Consider the following 16,288-nt stretch of genomic DNA (forward strand, 5'->3'; position numbering starts at 1 on the left):
CAGTGCTCACAAGTTAATCTTTAGGTTGCTTTTCTTGTGAATTTTTTGATTTTCACATCAAGAAAATACTGACTTCATAATATTCATTGGAAAGTGTTTACTTTTCTATTTTTTGATAGAGAATGTTGAGAACTGGTATTAATTATTTTCTAAATATTGGCATAATTTACCAGTTGAAGTCTTCTGATCCTACTCTTCTCTTTGTGGGAAGTTTTTGATCAATATGTAGTCATTATAGGTCTATTCAGATTTTCTTTTTCTTTTAAAGTCAATTATGATAATTTGTTTCATGATTTTTTTCTATTTCATCTAGATTACCTAATTTGTTGACATCTGATTGTTCATAGTATTCTCTTATACTTCTTATCTCTGTAAGATAAGTAATAATGCCCCCTCTTTTTTTTAATTTTTAATTTTTTTAATTTATTTGACAGAGTGAGATCAGAGTAGGCAGAGAGGCAGGCAGAGGTGTGGGGGGAAGCAGGCTCCCTGCCGAGCAGAGAGCCCCATGGGGGGCTCGATCCCAGGACCCTGGGGTTATGACCTGAGCTGAAGGCAGAGGCTTAACCCACTGAGCCACCCACGTGACCCCCCCCCATTTCTGATTCTAGTAATTTGATTTGTCTCTCTTTTAGTGAGCCTCGTTAAAGTTTTGCCAATTTTGTTGATCTTTTCAAATATGGGTATGGGTTTTGTTGATGTTCTTTGTTATTATTATGTCCTTTAATTAATTTTTCCTTTAATCATTTTTCCTGTACTGTCCCTCTTTGGGTTTAGTTACACCCCCCACCTCAGTTTCTTAAGGAAACAGATTATTGATGTAAGATTTCATCTCATTTTTAATATGTGCTTACAGTTACAAATTTTCATGTGGGCATTGCTTAAGCTGCATCCTATAAGTTTGTATATATTGTGTTTTATTTTTCCCTTCTATCAGAGTACTTTATTTTTTTTCAACTTTACTGAGGTATAATTGACCAATAAAATTGTAAAATATTTAAAGTATACCTCATAATGATTTGTTATATGTGTATTCTGGAGAGATTCCTCCCATATAATTAACACATCCATCACCTTATGTATTTGTGTTTGTGCATGTGCTTTTGCATGAGAGAGAATATTTCAGTTTTACTTTCTTAGCACATATCAATTATAAAGTAGATCTTATCAAATATAGTCATTATGTTCTATGTTAGATACTCAAACCTTGTTCATTTTATAACTGAAAAATTTGTTTCCTTTAATAAAACTCTTTGTATTTATTGTGTCTCTCAGCACCTAACAAACACTTTTCTGCTCCCTGTTTCTTTGTGTTTGACTTCTTTAGATTCCACATATAAATGGTTACATTCAGTATTTGTCTTTCTTAGCATAATCCATGTTGGTGACACACACATACACATAGATCTATATAGATCTATATCTATATATCTATATATCTCACATTTCATATCTTCTTTATCCACTCATCCATTGGTGGGCATTGGTGGGCACTTAGGTTATTTTCTATCTTGGCTATTATGAATAATGCTGCAGTGAACGAGGGAGGGCAAATACTGTTTTGATGTCTTGTTTTCATTCCCTTTGGATATATAACCAGAAGTGAGGTTGCTGGATCATATGGTAGTTCTATTTTTAATTTTTAAAACTTTTTTAAAGGACTTCCATACTGTTTTCCATATAGCTGCACCAGTTCACATTTCTTTTTTAAAACATTTTATTTATTTATTTGAGAGAGAGAGAATGAGTCAGGGGGAAGGAGAGGGAGAGGGAGAAACAGACTCCCTCCTGAGGAGGGAATCCCAATGTGGGAATCAGTCCGGAGACCCCGAGATCATGACCAGAGCTGAAGGCAGTTCCTTAAACAACTTAGCCATTCAGGTGGCCCTTAAATTTCTTTTAACAGTGCACAAGAGTTATTTTTTCACCACATTCTTCTCAGCACTTACTATCTGTTCTTTTTCAAACAGCGATTCTAAGAAGTGTGAGGTAGTATCTTACTGTGGTTTGATTTGTGTTTACCTGGTGATTAGTAATCTTTTCATGTACTTTTTGGCCTTTAGATGTCTTCTTCAGTACAACGTCTGTTCCAGTCCTCTGCCCATTTTTAAATAAATTTTTGTTTTGTTTTTTGTTCATTTTGTTTGCTTGTTTTTAATATTGAGTTTCTTATGTAGGAGTCTTTTTTTCTCATGTTATGGATAAAGCGTTCAGTCTTTCATGAAAAAGCATAGTTTTAGCTGCGATTTGTGTAGATGTAGGAGTTTCTTATGTAGCAGCAGATTCAATGTGTCCATTGGAAGAGGTAAGTTCTTGGGCCCCTATGTTGTCACTTAGACAAGAACAACTCTACCAAAGTATTTTCTCTATTTCCTTTTGGTATATTCTTTGAGCCACTTGGTTATTGGAACATATGTAGTGAAATTTCCATATTTGTAATAAATTTCCCATGTTTTTTTCTGTTATTAAGTTTTGGTTTTATTTCATATGCTTAGAAAGCATACTTTGCATAATTTAAAGTGTTTTAATTTACTAAAACATGTTTTATAAACTATGTGGAGAATGTTCCAGTGCACTTAAGAAAAATCCATATTCTGCCACTGATAGAATACTCAATAGATATCTGTGAGGTCTGCTTGAATTTTTAAGTCTTCTGTTTTTTTGCTTTTATTTTCTATGTAGTTGTTTAAGCTGATATTGGAAGTTATGTATGGAATTTATAACTATTCCTGTGGAATTGCCTATTTTTCCCTTCAATTCTCTGTTTTTGCTTATTGTGTTTTAGGATTCTCTTCTTCCGCATATATGTTTATAATCAGCATTTAATCATTATAAAATGTCCCTAGTGGTATTATTTATCCTTTACTCTTTATTTGTTTTCTATTGTGGCTGTAAAAATCAACACAAACTAAAAGGCAGAAGGCACAAAATTATATTACTTTGATTCTGTAAGTCAGAAGTTCACTCTGAGTCTTATGGGATAGAGTGAAGCCATCAAATGAAGCCAAAGTCATTTTGGAGGTTTTAGGGGAGAATGCTTTTTCTTGACTTTTTTTATTTTATTTTATTTTATTTTTAGAGGCCATTTTCTTTCCTTGGATCATGATCTCTTCCTCCATTTTGGATGTATAACATTCCACTCCTCTTACTTCTTATGTTATATCTCTTCTTACTTTCACTCTCATTCCTTAAGTTCCATAACCTAATGACACTTGCAAAGTCTCTTTTGCCACATATTGTAACATATTTGCTACTGCTGCGGATTAGTGTGTGAACATCTTTGGGAGATGGCCATCATCCTCCCTACCTTAGAATCTATCTTGCTTGATTGTTAATATAGCCAACCTACCTTTTGCAGAGAAAAGGAAACAGTCAACAAAACCAAATACAACTGACAGAATGAGAGAATATATTTGCAAATATCCAAAGGGCTAGTTTCCAAATCTATAAAGGGCTAGTATCCAAAATCTATAAAAAACTTATCAAACTCAACACCCAAAGAACAAATAATCCAATCAATAAATGGGCAGAGGACATGAACAGACATTTCTGCAAAGAAGACATCCAGATGGCCAACAGACACATGAAAAAGTGCTCCACATCACTCAGCATCAGGGAAATACAAATCAAAACCACCATGAGATACCACCTCACAGCAGTCAGAATGGCTAAAATTAACAAGTCAGGTAATGACAGAGGTTGGCGAGGATGTGGAGAAAGGAGAGCCCTCCTACGTTGTTGGTGGTAATGCAAGCTGGTGTAACCACTCTGGAAAACAGCATGGAGGTTCCTCAAAATGTTGAAAATAGAACTTCCCTATGACCCAGCAATTGCACTACTGAGTATTTACCCTAAATATACAAATGTAGTGATCCAAAGGGGCACATGCACCCGAATGTTTATAGTAGCAATGTCCACAATAGCTAAACTATGGAAAGAACCTAGATGTCCATCAACAGATGAATAGATCAAGAAGAAGTAATATATATATATATGCGCAATGGAATACTATGCAGCCCTCAAAAGAAATGGAATCTTGCCATTTGCAATGACATGGATGGAACTAGAGGGTATTATGCTTAGTGAAATAAGTCAACTGGAGAAAGACAACTATCATATGATCTCCCTGATATGAGGAAATGGAGATGCAATGTCAGGGGTTTGGGGGATAGGAAAAGAATAAATGAAACAAGATGGGATCAGGAGGGAGACAAACCATAAGAGATTCTTAATCTCACAAAACAAACTGAGGGTTACTTGGGGGAAGGGGGTAGGGAGAGGATGGTGGAGTTATGGACATTGGGGAGGGTTTGTGCTATGGTGAGTTCTGTGAAGTGTGTAAACCTGGCAATTCACAGACCCATACCCCTGGGGCTAATAATACATTATATATATATATATATATTTTTAAAGATTTTTATTTATTTATTTGGCAGATAGAGATCACAAGTAGGCAGTGAGGCAGGCAGAGAGAAAGGAGGAATCAGGTTCCCCATGGAATAGAGAGCCCGACATGGGGCTCGATCCCAGGACCCTGAGACCATAACCTGAGCCAAAGGCAGAGGCTTTAACCCACTGAGCTACCTACATTATATGTTAATTAAAAAAAAAAAAGTGCATGGGGCGGGCACCTGGGTGGCTCAGTGGGTTAAGTCTCTGCCTTTGGCTCAGGTTATGATCTCAGGGTCCTGGGATGGAGCACCACATCAGCTTGCTTCCCCCCACCCCTCTCTGCCTGCCTCTCTGTCTACTTGTGATCTCTCTGTGTCTAATAAATAAATAAAATATTTAAAAAAAGAAAATATCAATCCTGGCTTTTTATAACTCATTTATTAAGAAACAATAAATTTATTTACTCCATTGTTAATAAATTTTTTTTCACTGCAACATTTTTTTTTCTTAAAATCCCTAATTAGAAGAAATAGAGCCAGACATTAAAATCCATGGATTTTTACTGGTGTACCTGAATGGTCACTTCATGTCTGAAGGAAAGTGAATATTCCTTATGGGATAACTCCCAGGATTTATAAAGAAAGTACAAGTTTGTCAACAGTGATATAACTTTCTTATTAAGCTAGAATTGCACAGTGTAAGATGGACCTTGGCTTTTCTAGGAACCAAGCTCTCAGAGGACACAGTAATAATATGGAACCCTTCCTCAACTATCTTTTGAAAATAAAAGAAACCATGATTATGGTAGCCTCCTATAAAGCTAAAAGCTCTTAAGTGAAGTTTCTTTTAAAAAGTTTTGGACTAGGCGATTCCAAAGAGTAATAAAATCTATACATTTTTCTTGAAGAAAATAATGTGTAGAAACTTTTCTTAGAGAAACAAAATTACTCTTTTTGGTATGCTGTAAATTTGCTATGCTGTTATTTTATTACTTAATAAACCATGACTTAAACAACTGTTCTACATTGATTCAGATTTTCAACCTTTTGAATGCTTTTCTCAAGCATTATCTCTATTCTTCATAACACTTTGAAAAAGGATTAAATTTTCTAATAGCTATGTCTACTTAAGAAATATAAAGACTACAAAGAATAGGTCAAGTAGTTGAGCCTGAGGGGAGGGAAAAAAAGTGGTTTTCCTGCATTATAGTTAAGGAAAGGTGATTTAGCATCATAATTAAGATTTTTAAAAAGTAGCATAGTAATTGCTGCTCATCTAAAAGCCTCTGTAAGGTGTGCTCTGTGCAGTTTCATGAATTCAAAGCAAGAGAAGGAATGATGGGGGAAAGACCAAGAGGCAAGCAAAATAACTCATGAGATGTGGGCCTTTGTGTTGGGATCTATCAGTCTGTCACAAGAGGACAGCTGCATTTTAAATCTGTGTTGATGCAATGAAGCTCGCTATCTCATTGACTTTGTAGAATTCAGAGTGTGAAGAAAAAATAACGATAAAAGATAACATAGGAAAGAAGGGCCAGAGAGGGATTTCACTGAGTTTATGTCACTTAGAATTGGGGCAACCATTAGGAATTCCCCATTTAATTGATGGGACTTTGTAGTCAAAGCTTAGTATTTAATATTATTTGCCCTGTTCTCTAGAATTAGGCACAAATATAACCCTATATGACTGTTCATTTACTTAGCTACTTAAAAAAGTTATCTGATAATAACAACTCTGTTCTGACATTTTTTACTTCTTTTTCACCCAGGTTATTTGCAAAATTTGCTTTTGGTATTCCTTTGATTCACTGATGATAGATTTAGGGTTTAATCCAATGATTACCCTGGTACTAGATGCAGAACAAAACCAACCCTAACACAGAACATATGCTTATTAATGGTACAAGCAACAGCCATAGCCTATTAAGAACTAATATGAAAAATATATAATGGGATAGATCTTGGTAGTTAAACTGAGGCAAAAGTCAGACTTCTCTTTTGATTACCCTCCCCCCCCACTTTAGAGAATGATATTATGGAGAGAGAAACAAGGCTCATACCAGGGGGGGGTATAATGAAACTTTGTAGTACAAGAAGTTTTTGGAACTTCTGGAAGCCTTAGTCAAAAATGTATGCCTTTGAGTTCTAGACCTCTCTACCCTTGATACTGATCTGGTAGACATAACACTAAAAAATATTCTAAATTTCCATTATCCAGATTAATTTCTTTGTTCTTTACATTCTTGCTACTCAACATGTGGTCTCTGAACACACAATGTTGTAATCTCCCAGGCACTTGTTAGAAATGCAATGGAATCTCTCTCTCTTTTTTTTTTTTTTAAGATTTTATTTATTTATTTGACAGAGAGAGAGATCACAAGTAGGCATAGAGGCAGGCAGAGAGACAGAGGGGTGAAGCAGGCTCACTGCTAAGCAGAGAGTCTGTTGCAGGGCTCGATCCCAGGGCCCTGAGATCATGATCTGAGCAAAAGGCAAAGGCTTAATCCGTGGAACCACCCAGGCACCCCAGAAATGCAGCAGACTCAAGCTATACTTTAGATCATTTTTAAATGATCTCTTAGTCATTGGATACACACTTGGCAAGCACTCATGTATATTACCATAGCACTCCAAGGGGTCATTGTTACTTAGTAGGAATTTGGTCCTGACATCCAGGCATAAATAGATCAGAGAAGAACTTCATTAGCAAAGAAAAATAATAGTTAAACTAGATGATCCTGAAATGTTTTTATTGTCCCTCTCTTAAGACAAATTGTCTGCTGAAAGCAATGAACAGCCTTGGGGAAGAAGAGGACTTCATACTCCAATGAACACATTTGGGGTAGGTCTTAAATAAGAACCAAATTCATCAGTTTTAGTGAAAGTCTGAGAAAGTGATGGGATTTTAGGATTAATACAAAGCACCAGAACACTATTAAAGATTTTCCACATGGGCCTAGGGAAGAGTTTGGGATAAGAGCCATTCATGTACCACACTGCCTAAGATTTCTTGGCTATTTGAAATATTTGCAGAAAAATAAACAGTATTTGCAGAAATATTTTGCAGTGAATATTTGAAGAAAATAAACCATTTTCTGTTGTGTGTGTGTGTGTGTGCGTGCACGTGTGTGTTTATTTCAGATATAATCAGGATACTGAAAAAGTATAGCAACAGTTTTGTTTGGTACTGACCACATAGCTCCCTGTATTTCTATTTCATAGTATTTTGCATGCTTGTTTTTTGTTGTTGTTGTTGTTGTTTGTTTGTTTGTTTTTTAACCATTGAGTTAGTATGGCAAAGCTCCCTGCCTGTTTTGACTTTAAATTACATGAGGACAAAGTTCTATTGGTGGTGTTAACCACTGCATTTCTGGCAGAGTTTTTGGACTATGATGAAACAAATAGCAGTTGTTCTTTGTTTATGTGTAGTATGAGTGATTCATATACAGGATGAAGAGTGCTATGATGGAAGATGAGTAGGGTTTGAGAAAGGGCAAAGAGGAGAACCTTACAACCATCTGAGGGTAAGAAAGACAAGTGGGGGAGTCAACAAGGTGCTTCAGGAGAACGATGAAATAGAAGTACTAAAACAGAGACAGTGAAGAGGAGGCTGTAGGAAAGAAATCAATAGAAGACTGGGGTGGGCTCACATGCTGGGCTTGTTATCATTTTAAGAAAAAAATTTGTTTAAGTGGTATAAACTAACAATAACTTTAAAAAATAAGAAAACCGAGGCATACCCTGCTTAACTCACAGACATACCACATGTATTATGTGTTTAATTATTGCACTGACACACACACAAAAGTGATGGTCTATCACGGTACTTACTAAATGTGAGTTCCAGTAGTTTTGGTTATCATTTAATTACATTGTGTTTAAAATATTGAACAAAGTCAATAACAGAATTATAAGGAAAAATCCTTATCGGGGTGAACAAATTACCTGGCAAGTGAATTAATTAACACCAACTTCAAGCAATGAAATACAGTATTAATTACTCTATATCACTACAGATTGCTTGAGGAATGAGTAAATTTATTTACCACTATTACCAGTTTTAATTACTGAAACAGCAACACAATAAATTTTAAAAATATTCAGCATTAGATGCTTTTGTTTGTCATATTTAAAACCCTTGATTTGTACAATGTTCTTGGCACTCACAATATGAACAAATAACCTGGTTTTCAGGGTAAGGAAGTAAAGCAAAGGGAGGCATGGAAAAAAATCCCGGGAGATGTGGTCAAGAGGGAGGCTCTGAGCTCCATCCAGATATAAATATCTACAAAGAATCTATGGACTCTGAAAAACAATCTGAGGGGTTTGAAGTGGCGGGGAGGTGGGAGGTTGGGGTACCAGGTGGTGGGTATTATAGAGGGCACGGATTACATGGTGCACTGGGTTTGGTGAAAAAATAATGAATACTGTTTTTCTGAAAATAAATAAATTTAAAAAAAAAGAATCTACAATGACTTTCAAATCATAAATCAACATCTGAAGTTTGACTTGTTGAAATTTGGGGGTTAAATTATGGGCTTTCTCTGCCACTATGTAGTTGTGAAGTTGTGGATGAGTAAATCCCAATTTGGGCATTGGTTTCCTCATTTGTAAATTTTGGCAGTTAACAAGGAAATTTCTCAAATGACTTCTTGCTTTGAGATACTATGTTACTAATTATTAAAAAGATATAGATTATTAATGCCATTTACACAATCATATATCACTTTAAGTTTATAAGTGTCTTTGAGACACTTTGCCTTATTCAAATTTTATGTCAACATTTTTCTGGGATGCTGGCTTGATGGATTTTTTTTCTTTTCTAGTACATTTCATTTTTGGAATAATACACACAAGCATTCATAGTAACTAGAACATATTTATGCTCATCACTTTCTAATTATAATTTTAGGTAATAAGTATTGGCTTGAACATGAATTGTTAAAGAAGCAATTGTTTTGTTATTTCAAATGCTTTGCACAACTTAAAATATGTTTCCTAGGGAGAATTACAAGGACAAAAATATCATTGTAAAATGTGTGTCTGTTTCTTCCAGTTTTCAATTCTTTAATGATCAAAGTTCTGGTTCCCATGCTCTTTCTTGGAGCAACAGACTTTCAAAAGGCATCAGAAAACACTTTTATGAGTTTGGGGGATCCTGTAAAGCCCATTCACTCTTGATACATCTCATCTTTCTATATTAAATACAAATCCCAAGGTTAAAACCCACCACTATATTCCTTATTATTATGCATTATAAAGTTGCTGCAATTTTAAGTTTGATATTGTTCTACTTAGCTTAGCATGGGCATTTCATAAATTTAAATTTCCATTACCCAATGTTTTGAAATGCTCTTATTCCATATACTAGTATGTCAGTCTACGTTTTAATAATCAGTTTGCATGAAATTAGTTAAAATGCAATTACCACTGCAATTAGATGTTTATTTCTGATTTGAAGGGCAATCTCCTTTTATCTTAATATTAAGAAAACATTAATATTTGTAATCATTTGGTGTTTATGTATTATTGGCTTCTATATCATCAGTTTATTTTGAAGAGATCTTTAGTAAATAAGAAATAATCTGATATTTAACTATTAAATTTCTGGTGCATAATACCCTCTAGTTCCATCCATGTGATTGCAAATGGCAAGATTTCATAATCTTGTGCATAATACCCTCTAATTCCATCCATGTGATTGCAAATGGCAAGATTTCATTCTTTTTGAAGGCTGAGTAATATTATAAATTATTATAAATTATTTATATATTATAAATTATATATATAAATTATTTATATATTATAAATTTATAATATTATAAATTTGATATATATGTATCTATATGAGTGTATATATATGTATATGTGTGTATATATATATATCTCTCTATATATATATATATATAGAGAGATATATATATATCACATATTCTTTATCCATTCATAAGTTAATGGCCATCTGGGCTCTTTCCATATTTTAGCTACTATGGATGTTGTTGCTATAACCATTGGGTTACATGTGTCCCTTCGAATCACTATTTTTGTATACTTTGGACAAATACTTAATAGTATAATTGCTGGGTATTTTTAATGTTAGTTTATAAAATTCTCCCCAACTTGATGATAAACCCCAACAGGGCATGGACTGTACCATATACAGAATTTCATGTTGTCACAGACCTTAAATAAAAGCCTGCAGAGTGTAGGCCATTAGTTAACACTTGTTAACGATGACCATCATTTCTGAATTTTCAGAAGGTCTACATATGAATATTGAGACAACACAGCCTTTAAAAGGAAAGGTAAGACAGAGCCAAAAAGGTGTGTGTTGTTTTGTGTTAACATTTTGATAATGTACACCATAGTAAGTGTTTGGCTCAGTACATTCTCACAAACCAAACATACCCACATTCCCATGTTCTGGATTGAAAAATAAAGTATTATCAGCTACTCAAAAGCCTTCCATGGACCCTCCAATCACTAACCAGTCCTCCGCAAAGGTAATACTATGATATCTTCTGCCAACATGGAGTTAGTTTTACTGGGATCTTCCTATAAATTGAGTAACATAATACAGATGCTTTTAAAATTTTTTTCACTTAATATTATTTTTGTGAATGGTTTATTTTTCATAATGAGACAACAATTTATTTCCCCAATTTATAGCTGATAAAAATGCAGATTGTTTCCAGTTTCTAACATTTACAATGAGTGCTGTTTATATTTTAGTATATGTCTTTCATTGAACTTAATTAAACATTTAGCCTAGCTATATAGTTGAAGATAGATTTGCAGTGTCATAGAGCATGTGTATTTTCAAACTTAGTAGGTAATGCCAGTTTTCTGAAGTGGTTGTAACAATTTACATTCCACCTGCAATGAATGACAGAACCCACATATTTTTGAACACTTAACCTTAGCAGAGATTTTTTTTATTTTAGCTATATTGATGGGGGCATAATGGCAATATATCTTGTTCTAATTTATATTTCACTGACGGCCAATGAAAGTGAGCACATTTTCATGTTTAGTAGATATCGTATATTCTGATTTGTGCAGTATTTTGCCCACTTTTCTATTTGGTTTTCTATAACTTATAGGTTTTTATTAGTTCTTCATATATTTTTTTTCTCCTTTTTTAAATTTTTTTTTATTTTTTATAAACATATATTTTTATCCCCAGGGGTACAGGTCTGTGAATCACCAGGTTTACACACTTCACAGCACTCTCCAAAGCACATACCCTCCCCAATGTCCATAATCCCACCCCCTTCTCACAAACCCCCTCCCCTCAGCAACCCTCAGTTTGTTTTGTGAGATTAAGAGTCACTTATCATTTGTCTCCCTCCCAATCCCATCTTGTTTCATTTATTCTTCTCCTACCCACTTAAGACCCCATGTTGCATCACCACCTCCTCATATCAGGGAGATCATATGATAGTTGCCTTTCTCTGCTTGACTTATTTCGCTAAGCATGATACGCTCTAGTTCCATCCATGTTGTCACAAATGGCAAGATTTCATTTCTTTTGATGGCTGCATAGTATTCCATTGTGTATATATACCACTCTTCTTTATCCATTCACCTGTTGATGGACATCTAGGTTCTTTCCACAGTTTGGCTATTGTGGACATTGCTGCTATAAACATTCGGGTGCACGTGCCCCTTTGGATCACTACATTTGTATCTTTAGGGTAAATACCCAATAGTGCAATTGCTGGGTCATAGGGCAGTTCTATTTTCAACATTTTGAGGAACCTCCATGCTGTTTTCCAGAGTGGCTGCACCAGCTTGCATTCCCACCAACAGTGGAGGAGGGTTCCCCTTTCTCCGCATCCTCGCCAGCATCTGTCATTTCCTGACTTGTTGATTTTAGCCATTCTGACTGGTGTGAGGTGATATCGCATTGTGGTTTTGATTTGTATTTCCCTGATGCTGAGTGATATGGAGCACTTTTTCATGTGTCTGTTAGCCATCTGGATGTCTTCTTTGCAGAAATGTCTGTACATGTCCTCTGCCCATTTCTTGATTGGATTATTTGTTCTTTGGGTGTTGAGTTTGCTAAGTTCTTTATAGATTCTGGACACTAGTCCTTTATCTGATATGTCGTTTGCAAATATCTTCTCCCATTCTGTCACTTGTCTTTTGATTTTGTTAACTGTTTCCTTTGCTGTGAAAAAGCTTTTGATCTTGATGAAATCCCAATAGTTCATTTTTGCCCTTGCTTCCCTTGCCTTTTGCGTTGTTCCTAGGAAGATGTTGCTGCGGCTGAGGTCGAAGAGGTTGCTGCCTGTGTTCTCCTCAAGGATTCTGATGGATTCCTTTCACACATTGAGGTCCTTCATCCATTTTGAGTCTATTTTTGTGTGTGGTGTAAGGAAATGGTCCAATTTCATTTTTCTGCATGTGGCTGTCCAATTTTCCCAGCACCATTTATTGAAGAGGCTGTCTTTTTTCCATTGGACATTCTTTCCTGCTTTGTCGAAGATTAGTTGACTGTAGATTTGAGGTTCTATTTCTGGGCTCTCTATTCTGTTCCATTGATCTATGTGTCTGTTTTTGTGCCAGTACCATGCTGTCTTGATGATGACAGCTTTGTAATAGAGCTTGAAGTCCGGAATTGTGATGCCACCAACGTTGGCTTTCTTTTTCAATATCCCTTTGGCTATTTGAGGTCTTTTCTGGTTCCATATAAATTAATAATTATTTGTTCCATTTCTTTGAAAAAGATGGATGGTACTTTGATAGGAATTGCATTAAATGTGTAGATTGCTTTAGGTAGCATAGACATTTTCACAATATTTGTTATTCCATCCATGAGCATGGAATATTTTTTCATTTCTTTGTGTCTTCCTCAATTTCTTTCAGAGTACTTTCTAGTTTTCTGAGTATAGATTCTGTGTCTCTTTGGTTAGGTTTATTCCTAGGTAGGTATCTTGTGGTTTTGGGTGCAATTGTAAATGGAATTGACTCCTTAATTTCTCTTTCTTCTGTCTTGTTGATGTAGAGAAAGGCAACTGATTTCGGTGCATTGATTTTATATCCTGACACTTTACTTAATTCCTGTACAAGTTCTAGCAGTTTTGGAGTGGAGTCTTTTGGGTTTTCCACATATAGTATCATATCATCTATGAAGAGTGATAATTTGACTTCTTCTTTGCCGATTTGGATGCCTTTAATTTCCTTTTGCTGTCTGATTGCTGAGCCTAGGACCTCTAGTACTATGTTGAATAGCAGTGGTGATAATGGACATCCCTGCCGTGTTCCTGACCTTACCGGAAAAGCTTTCAGTTTTTCTCCATTGAGAATGATATTTGCGGTGGGTTTTTCATAGATGGCTTTGATGATATTGAGCTATGTGCCCTCTATCCCTACACTTTGACGAGTTTTGAACAGGAAGGGATGCTGTACTTTGTCAAATTCTTTTTCAGCGTCTATTGAGAGTATCATATGGTTCTTGTTCTTTCTTTTATTGATGTGTTGGATCAGATTGACTGATTTGCAGATGTTGAACCAACCTTGCAGCCCTGGAATAAATCCCACTTGGTCGTGGTGAATAATATTTTTAATGTACTGTTGAATCCTATTGGCTAGTATTTTGGTGAGAATTTTCGCATCTGTGTTCATCAAGGATATTGGTCTATAGCTCTCTTTTTTGGTGGGATCCTTGTCTGGTTTTGGGATCAAGGTGATGCTGGCCTCATAAAATGAGTTTGGAAGTTTTCCTTCCATTTCTATTTTTTGGAACAGTTTCAGGAGAATAGGAATTAATTCTTCTTTAAATGTTTGGTAGAATTCCCCTGGGAAGCCATCTGGCCCTGGGCTTTTGTTTGTTTGGAGATTTTTAATGACTGTTTCAATCTCCTTACTGGTTATGGGTCTGTTCAGGCTTTCTATTTCTTCCTGGTTCAGTTGTGGTAGTTTATATGTTTCTAGGAATGCATCCATTTCTTCCAGATTGTCAAATTTGTTGGCGTAGAGTTGCTCATCGTATGTTCTTATAATAGTTTGTATTTCTTTGGTGTTGTGATCTCTCCTCTTTTGTTCATGATTTTATTTATTTGGGTCCTTTCTCTTTTCTTTTTGATAAGTCGGGCCAGGGGTTTATCAATTTTATTAATTCCTTCAAAGAACCAGCTCTGTTTCATTGATTTGTTCTATTGTTTTTTTTTTTGTTTGTTTGTTTCTATTTCATTGATTTCTGCTCTGATCTTTATGATTTCTCTTCTCCTGCTGGGCTTAGGGTTTCTTTCTTGTTCTTTCTCCAGCTCCTTTAGTTGTAGGGTTAGGTTGAGTACCTGAGAACTTTCTTGTTTCTTTAGATAGGCTTGTACCGCTATATATTTTCCTCTCAGGACTGCCTTTGTTGTGTCCCACAGATTTTGAACCGTTGTATTTTCATTATCATTTGTTTCCATAATTTTTTCAATTCTTCTTTAATTTCCCAGTTGACCCATTCATTCTTTAGAAGGATGCTGTTTAGTCTCCATGTATTTGGGTTCTTTCCAAACTTCCTTTTGTGGTTGAGTTCTAGCTTTAGAGCATTGTGGTCTGAAAATATGCAGGGAAAGATCCCAATCTTTTGATACCAGTTGAGTCCTGATTTAGAACCGAGGATGTGATCTATTCTGGAGAATGTTCCATGTGCACTAGAGAAGAATGTGTATTCTGTTGCTTTGGGAACAGGAATTAATAAATGTTCTGAATATATCTGTGATTTCCATGTGGTCCAGTGTGTTGTTTAAGGCCTTTATTTCCTTGCTGATCTTTTGCTTGGATGATCTGTCCATTTCAGTGAGGGGAGTGTTAAAGTTCCCTACTATTATTGTATTATTGTTGATGTGTTTCTTTGATTTTGTTATTAATTGGTTTATATAGTTGGCTGCTCCCACGTTGGGGGCATAGATATTTAAAATTGTTAGATCTTCTTGTTGGACGGACTGTTTGAGTATGATATAGTGTCCCTCCTCATCTCTTATTATAGTCTTTGGCTTAAAATCTAATTGATCTGATATAAGATTGCCACTCCTGCTTTCTTCTGATGTCCATTAGCATGGTAAATTCTTTTCCACCCCCTCACTTTAAATCTGGAGGTGTCTTCGGGCTTTAAATGAGTTTCTTGGAGGCAACATATAGATGGGTTTTGTTTTTTTATCCATTCTGATACCCTGTGTCTTTTGACAGGGGCATTTAGCCCATTAACATTCAGGGTAACTATAGAGAGATATATGAATTTAGGGCCATTGTATTGCCTGTAAGGTGACTGTTACTGTATATGGTCTCTGTTCCTTTCTGATCTACGACTTGTAGGCTCTCTCTTTGCTTAAAGGACCCCTTTCAATATTTCCTGTAGAGCTGGTTTAGTGTTTGCAAATTCTTTCAGTTTTTGTTTGTCCTGGAAACTTTTAATCTCTCCTTCTATTTTCAATGATAGCCTAGCTGGATATAGTATTCTTGGCTGCATTTTTTCTCGTTTAGTTCTTTGAAAATATCATGCTAGCTCTTTCTGGCCTGCCAGGTCTCTGTGGATAAGTCAGCTGCCAATCTAATATTTTTACCATTGTATGTTACAGACTTCTTTTCCCGGGCTGCTTTCAGGATTTTCTCTTTGTCACTGAGACTTGTAAATTTTACTATTAGGTGATGGGGTGTGGGCCTATCCTTATTGATTTTGAGGGGTGTTCTCTGAATCTCCCGAATTTTGATGCTCGTTCCCTTTGCCACATTGGGGAAATTCTCCCCCATAATTCTCTCCAGTATTCCTTATGCTCCCCTCTCTCTTCTTCTTCTGGAATCCCAATGATTCTAATGTTTTTTCGTCTTATGGTGTCACTTATCTCTCGAATTCCCATGGTTGTCCAGTCGCTGTTTGTCCCTCTTTTGCTCAGCTTCTT

The sequence above is a fragment of the Mustela nivalis genome, assembly GCF_964662115.1.
Source record: "Mustela nivalis genome assembly, chromosome: 11".
In the NCBI taxonomy this organism is placed as follows: Eukaryota; Metazoa; Chordata; class Mammalia; order Carnivora; family Mustelidae; genus Mustela; species Mustela nivalis.